Source organism: Saccopteryx leptura, chromosome X, assembly GCF_036850995.1.
Source record: "Saccopteryx leptura isolate mSacLep1 chromosome X, mSacLep1_pri_phased_curated, whole genome shotgun sequence".
NCBI classification, from domain to species: domain Eukaryota; kingdom Metazoa; phylum Chordata; class Mammalia; order Chiroptera; family Emballonuridae; genus Saccopteryx; species Saccopteryx leptura.
This window is the reverse complement of record NC_089516.1, coordinates 124,960,456-124,966,455: the sequence shown is the minus strand read 5'-3', so window position 1 is coordinate 124,966,455 and position 6,000 is coordinate 124,960,456. Positions and strand designations below refer to the sequence as shown.

Genomic DNA, 6,000 nt, shown 5'->3' with positions numbered 1-6,000 from the left:
TTAGCGCCCAGCTCTCGCCCTGACGTGCAGTCCGCAATCCCCGTTCCCGACCCATGGCCAGAGCGCCCCTGCCGCCGAAAGCGTATCAGGTCACGCACAGGTCCGCGCCCGCCCTCAGGCAACCGTTAGAAAAGAAACCCGGATGTGCGTGGGTTGGAGCGGGGGGGGGGGGGGGGCCGCCGCGGAGGAGCTGGCGTCGCGGGCGGAGGAGTCGGGGTGTACCCAGCAGGCAGCGCGCGCAGCCCTCGCCTCCGCAGTGGCTGGGGCCGCTCAGTCCTCGCTGGGAGTCACGGCGGCTGCAGCTCTCCCTGCGGCTGTCGCCCGGTGCCCTCGCGCTCCTCATTTTCCTTCTCTTTCTCCTCCTTACAGTCCCAGGCTGGCCGGCCCGCTCCGCTCGTGGTAAGGGCCCCCCGCCCCAACCCCAGCCCCGCCTGCGCCTCGTGGACGCCGGCGAAGGCTTTCGCTGGTGGCCGTGACCGCCTGGCTCCGAGGGTGGCGAGGGCGACCTGGCGGCGAGCGAGGCAAGTGGAGGGTCTGGCGGCGGCTGGGGTCGCCGGGAGGGCCCGGGGAGCGGGGGAGGGGCCGCTCGGCCGCGGGTGGGCCTCCATCTTGCGCCGTCCGCGGTGGGGGAGGGGTCTCGGGCAGGCAGCTCCGCCGCCGCCGGGCTTGGCGGGCACTCGGGCCGGGGTCGCGCGGGCTGCGCGTCTCCGTCCCAGGCGAGTTTGAGCTTTGCTGTCTGCGGGCAGCTCCCTCTGGGCTTTTGTATATTTGATGGCGATGTTAGCGAGACCCGACTCCCCTCAGGTCTCTCAAGTCAGGGACAGAGACCAGGGAAGGCTGCGAAGTTTCAGGCTTCGGGGCCCCTTGGGCCCATCATTTCTGTCAGGGTTGCTCCCACCCAGGTTACTGGTTGTGAAGCGCTCACAGCCTCGTTCTTGCAGAAGGGATTTTGCTACTCCGTCATAGAAATCGTGCTCCATTCCGTTATTGTCCAGAAGAGTCCCGAGAAGAAACGTGGCATTAGGTAGACAGTTTATTAACAGTGGGCTTTGCACGTTTATACTTAATGGGAAAAATTATCTCATTCTGAGGTTTTATTCTCTATATATGGAGGGAGTTCCTCGTAATCTACCTCAAGTTTAATGCTTTTATTAAGGAAAAAATCAGAATAAAATGTCAAGTGTACCAGCTTCTACAGGCGCAGGACATCTTCATCCATGGGATTCTCTTTGTTTGCAACGATTTCTTAGTTCTTTTTAATATGTGGAATTACATTTTGCCTTTTGTTTTCAGTTTTGGTCTGTGACTTTTAATGTCTTGTAGTGCTATTAAACATAAAATTGAAACCAAGAAATAGTATTTTAAGCTGCAGAAGTCACGTTTTGGCGTTTCTGAGATGTCTGCTTTAGGGGTTACTGTGAAAACAAACTGTCTCCATAAGTATAGATTTCACTGGGCCTATAAAAGCACTGATTTGCTAATAAAAGGAACTGAAGGCTGTGTGTCCTTGATTGTTTAATATTGCTACAAATTCAGCTGTAATTGTATTTTGCATTTTATGTCATTGATTTTACCTATTTTGGGGTGGACTTGTGAGGTGTTCATAGAACTGTTTGGAAGGTGAGGGAAGAATCTCAAGAAGAAGACTGTGGAAGTTAAAATGGGTAAAACTGGATACAACCTGTTCTTAAACCTGTGTCTTCTAACTCTTCAGTGTTTAATTTACTGTATTATGCCACACTTTACATGGGAGTGAGGTGGTTAAGGATAATAAATAAGGAGACTCACCCCACCAAAAAATAGAAATATTTTCCCATTCCCTTTTCCTTTATATTTTTATTTTTGATCCTTCATATCTTTTCAACCTTTAAAATTTGAATATTATTTTTAAGAATATTAAAAATTTGAATAGTCCATTAAAAAAAGATTTGATGTGGAAGGGTCCCAAATTTCAGCTTCACCTGTTCAACCTAGTTTCCTAGTCCAATCCAGTTTCTTCCACCCAGTGCTTTACTACACAGCATCAGCATTTTTTAGTTGAAAAGGTGAATAAGGGGGAAGGGATACTTCTATCTGTACCTCCTCTTATCTCCCATTTGTTGTCCTTATTCTGGAGGACATTTAGAACCATACCTACCAGTAACAACAACAACAGAACCCATATCCCTCCTCTCACTTAGAAAAAAGAAGAAACAATAAATATATATTATATAATTTATGTAAAGCAATAATAACCCCAATGCATATTTATATAAAAAGTTTTAATGAAAATTACAATTTATTTTTCTTCTTTTCCAAGTCCAGAGGAAGGGAGATAGACTCCAACATGTGCCTAGACGAGCACCTACCTTACAACCCCCATCTGGAGCCCTGCTCTCAACTGAGCTATTTTTAGTGCCTGAGGCAAAGGCTCCAGGGAGCCATCCTCAGCACCTGGGCCGATGGACTTGAATCAATAGAGCCATGGCTGTGGGAAGGGAGGAGGGGTAGAGAAGCAGATGGTTGCTTCTCCTATGTGGGAATCAAACCTGGGACAGGCACACGCTGGGCTGAGGCTCTACCACTGAGCCTATTAGCCAGGGCTCATATTTAATTTGTTCTTCATTTTCAAGATTGCTGAGGCGATTTGGGTTCTTTTTAAGTCCATATAAATTTTGGAATTTTTGTTCTGGATCTGTGAAATATTCCATTGGGCTTTTGTTTTGTTTTGTTTTTTTTAAAAAAATTATTGAGAGGAGGGGAGGCAGAGACCCCTGCATGCACCCTGGCTGGGATCCACCTGGCAAGCCCAATATGGGGTGATGCCTACCCATCTGGGACCCTTCCTTCATTGCATCAGGAGCCATTTTTTTAGCACCTGAGAAGGAGGCCATGGAGCCATCCTCAGCACCCCGGCCAACTCGCTCTGAGTCCTGAATCAAATTTAATCCATTGAGTGAATAATATATTTTGATGAAACAAAGTTACCGCCTTTTTTATTGAGGTTTTCATGGCTATAATTCGTATCTAAACAATAGCACAATTTTTCTATTTGAACATTTTCAATACCTTCATTTCTATAGCTAAGCATACTGTCATTTGTCCCTTTGTTTAGTGCAAATTCATCATTTAGGTATTCTCTCCCTCTGATCTTTTGTTAGCCAGTAGCAGCAAACATTATAGTACTTGATGACAATGCAGTAGTAATAATAGAAAAAAGAATGAGTACGATAGGATCCAGCAGTTCCCCTTCTGGATATTAATCTGAAGGAAACAAAAACACTCAACTTGTAAAGACATCTACACCTTCATGTTTATTGCAGCAGCATTTACAATAGTGAAAGCATGGTAACAACCATGGACAGGTGAATGGAGATGATGTGATGTGATATACTCACACACACAATATGAGACATTATTCAACCATTAAAAAAATGAATCCTGCTATTTGCAGCAACATGGATAGACAGAAAAATATGAATACTGTTTGATCTCACTTATATATGGAATCTTAAACTCATAGATACAGAATAGCTTGGTAGTTGCCAGAGGTGGGGATTGTGGGGGTGGTAGTCAAAAGATACAAATTTTCAGTTAAAAAAATAAGTCCTGGGGATGTAATATACAAAATGGTGACTAGAGCTAACAAGACTATTGAATATTTAAAAGTTGCTAAAAGAGTAGATTTTAAATGTTCTCATCACAAGAAAAAAAATTGTTACTGTGTGGTGGGTGATGGATGATAACTAGACTAGCTGCGGTGATTATTTTGTAATATACGTATATTGAATCATTATGTTGTACACTTGAAACTAATATAATGTTATATCTCAATTTTAAAAATCATGAGTACTGAAGTTATGTGACAGCTTAGTTATAAGGTGGTCATTGAGGTGATCCCCAGAGCATGGTAATATTAATTTTTTAGATAGACAGCAAAACAATGTATTGTTTTAGACCTCTCTTGCACTGTATGGAATATATTTTCCACAGAGATCTGGTGGAAAAATGTTGCCATAATCCATTGGTAAGTTACTGCTTTTCAAGTACCAGAAACCTAGCTTAAAGTAGATAAAACTAGAAATGAACAATTATTCCCTCTCTTGACTGAAAAGTCAGTAATTTGCTTCAAGCACTGCCAGCTTTGGTGTTTCAATGGTCTCATCAGAACTTGAATGTCTCCCGTCCCTAACCTCTCTTTCTCTACCCCCAAAGCTGTGGCTTTGCTCATCGCTTTGTTGGTTTCTCTTTTAGTCCATATAGTGACTCCACCACTCCTAGCCTTATATTGGCTTACTTTTCTAACAGGTTTTTTGAAATCGTGTATAGCATACAGTTTACCCATGTGAGGTGTACAATTCATAGGTTTTAGTATGTTCACAGTGATGTGCAAACATCACCACAAACAATTTTAGAACTATTTCTATTACTCCAAAAAGAAATCCCATACCCATTCATTGTCACTCCTCATTTCCTCCCAGGCCTAAGCAAACACTATTCTATTTTCTGTCTTTATGAGTTCACTGTTTCTGAATATTTCATATAAACGAAATCATACAATAAGTGGTCTTGTAAAATTTTTATTTTAATTTATTGTGTTAACATGGATTCAAGTGTCCCACTCAATATAACACCCTCACCTCCCACCCCTGTGTCCCCCATTACACCCCCTTTGCCCCCTCCTCCTAGCTCCCTCCCCCTTCCCTCTGGGTTTTGCTGTCCTGTTATCTGTATCTCTGTGTTATGTATATATAATTTCTCTGATCCCATTCTCTCATCCCCTTTCCCTCTGACATCTGTCCCTCTGCTCCCTGTGACCCTGCCTCTGCCTCTATTCTGTTCCTCAGTTCACTGTGTTCATTAGATTCCACATATCAGTGAGATCCTATGATACTTGTCTTTCTCTGCCTGGCTTATTTCACTTAGCATAGTAATCTCCAGATCCATCCAGGGCATTGCAGAAGTTAAGATTTCCTTCTTTTTCACGGCTGTGTAGTATTGTATTGTGTATATGTTCCACAGCTTTTTTTTTTTTTTTAATTTTATTTATTCATTTTAGAGAGGAGAGAGAAAGGGAGAGAGAGAGACAAAGAGGGAGAGAGAGAGGAGAGAGACAGATAGAGAAGGTGGGGAGGAGCTGGAAGCATCAACTCCCATATGTGTCTTGACCAGGCAAGCCCAGGGTTTTGAACCGGTGACCTCAGCATTTCCAGGTCAACGCTTTATCCACTGCGCCACCACAGGTCAGGCTGTTCCACAGCTTTTTAATCCACTCGTCCACTGACAGACACTTGGGCTGCTTCCAGATCTTGGCTATTGTAAACAATGCTGCCATAAACATGGGGGTGCATATCTTCTTTTAAATCTGTGATTTGGTATTCTTAAGATATATTCCTAAAAGTAGAATAGCTGGATCAAAAGGCAGTTCCATTTTTAATTTTTTGAGGAAACGCCATACTGTTTTCCACAGAGGCTGCACCAGTCTGCATTCCCACCAGCAGTGCAGGAGGGTTCCCTTTCTCCACACCCTCGCCAGCACTTACTGTGTGTTGATTTGTTAATGAGTGCTATTCTGACAGGTGTGAGGTGATATCTTGTAATTTTAATTTGCATTTCTCTGATGATTAGTGATGTTGAACATTTTTTTCATATGTGTTTTGGCCATCTGTATGTCCTCTTTGGAGAAATGTCTATTCAGTTCTTTTGCCCATTTTTTAATTGGATTGTTTACCTTTCTGGTGTTGAGTTTTAGAAGTTCTTTATAAATTTTGGTTATTAACCCCTTATCAGATGTATTGGCAAATATGTTCTCCCATTGTGTGGGTTGTCTTTTTATTTTGTTCATGGTGTCTTTAGCTGTGCAAAAGCTTTTTAGTTTGATATAGTCCCATTTGTTCATACTGTCCTTTATTTCACTTGCCCGTGGAGATAAATCAGCAAAAATATTGCTACAAGAGATACCGGAGAGTTTACTGCCTATGTTTTCTTCCAAGATGTTTATGGTTTTGCAACTTACATTTG

General features: G+C 43.1%; 1 protein-coding gene across 3 annotated transcripts in view; it reads left to right on the top strand.

Moving 5' to 3' along the window:
* The first annotated feature begins 211 nt into the window (after nucleotides 1-211).
* ZNF280C (zinc finger protein 280C) overlaps nucleotides 212-6,000 on the top strand; it is a 65,585-nt gene continuing 59,796 nt past the window's right edge. For 2 of the 3 annotated variants that reach the window (XM_066356448.1, XM_066356446.1), the window contains exon 1: nucleotides 212-521. The gene's annotated coding sequence lies outside the window, so the exon portion shown is untranslated. The remainder of the gene's footprint in view (nucleotides 522-6,000) is intronic. The other variant, XM_066356447.1, reaches the window with a different exon arrangement.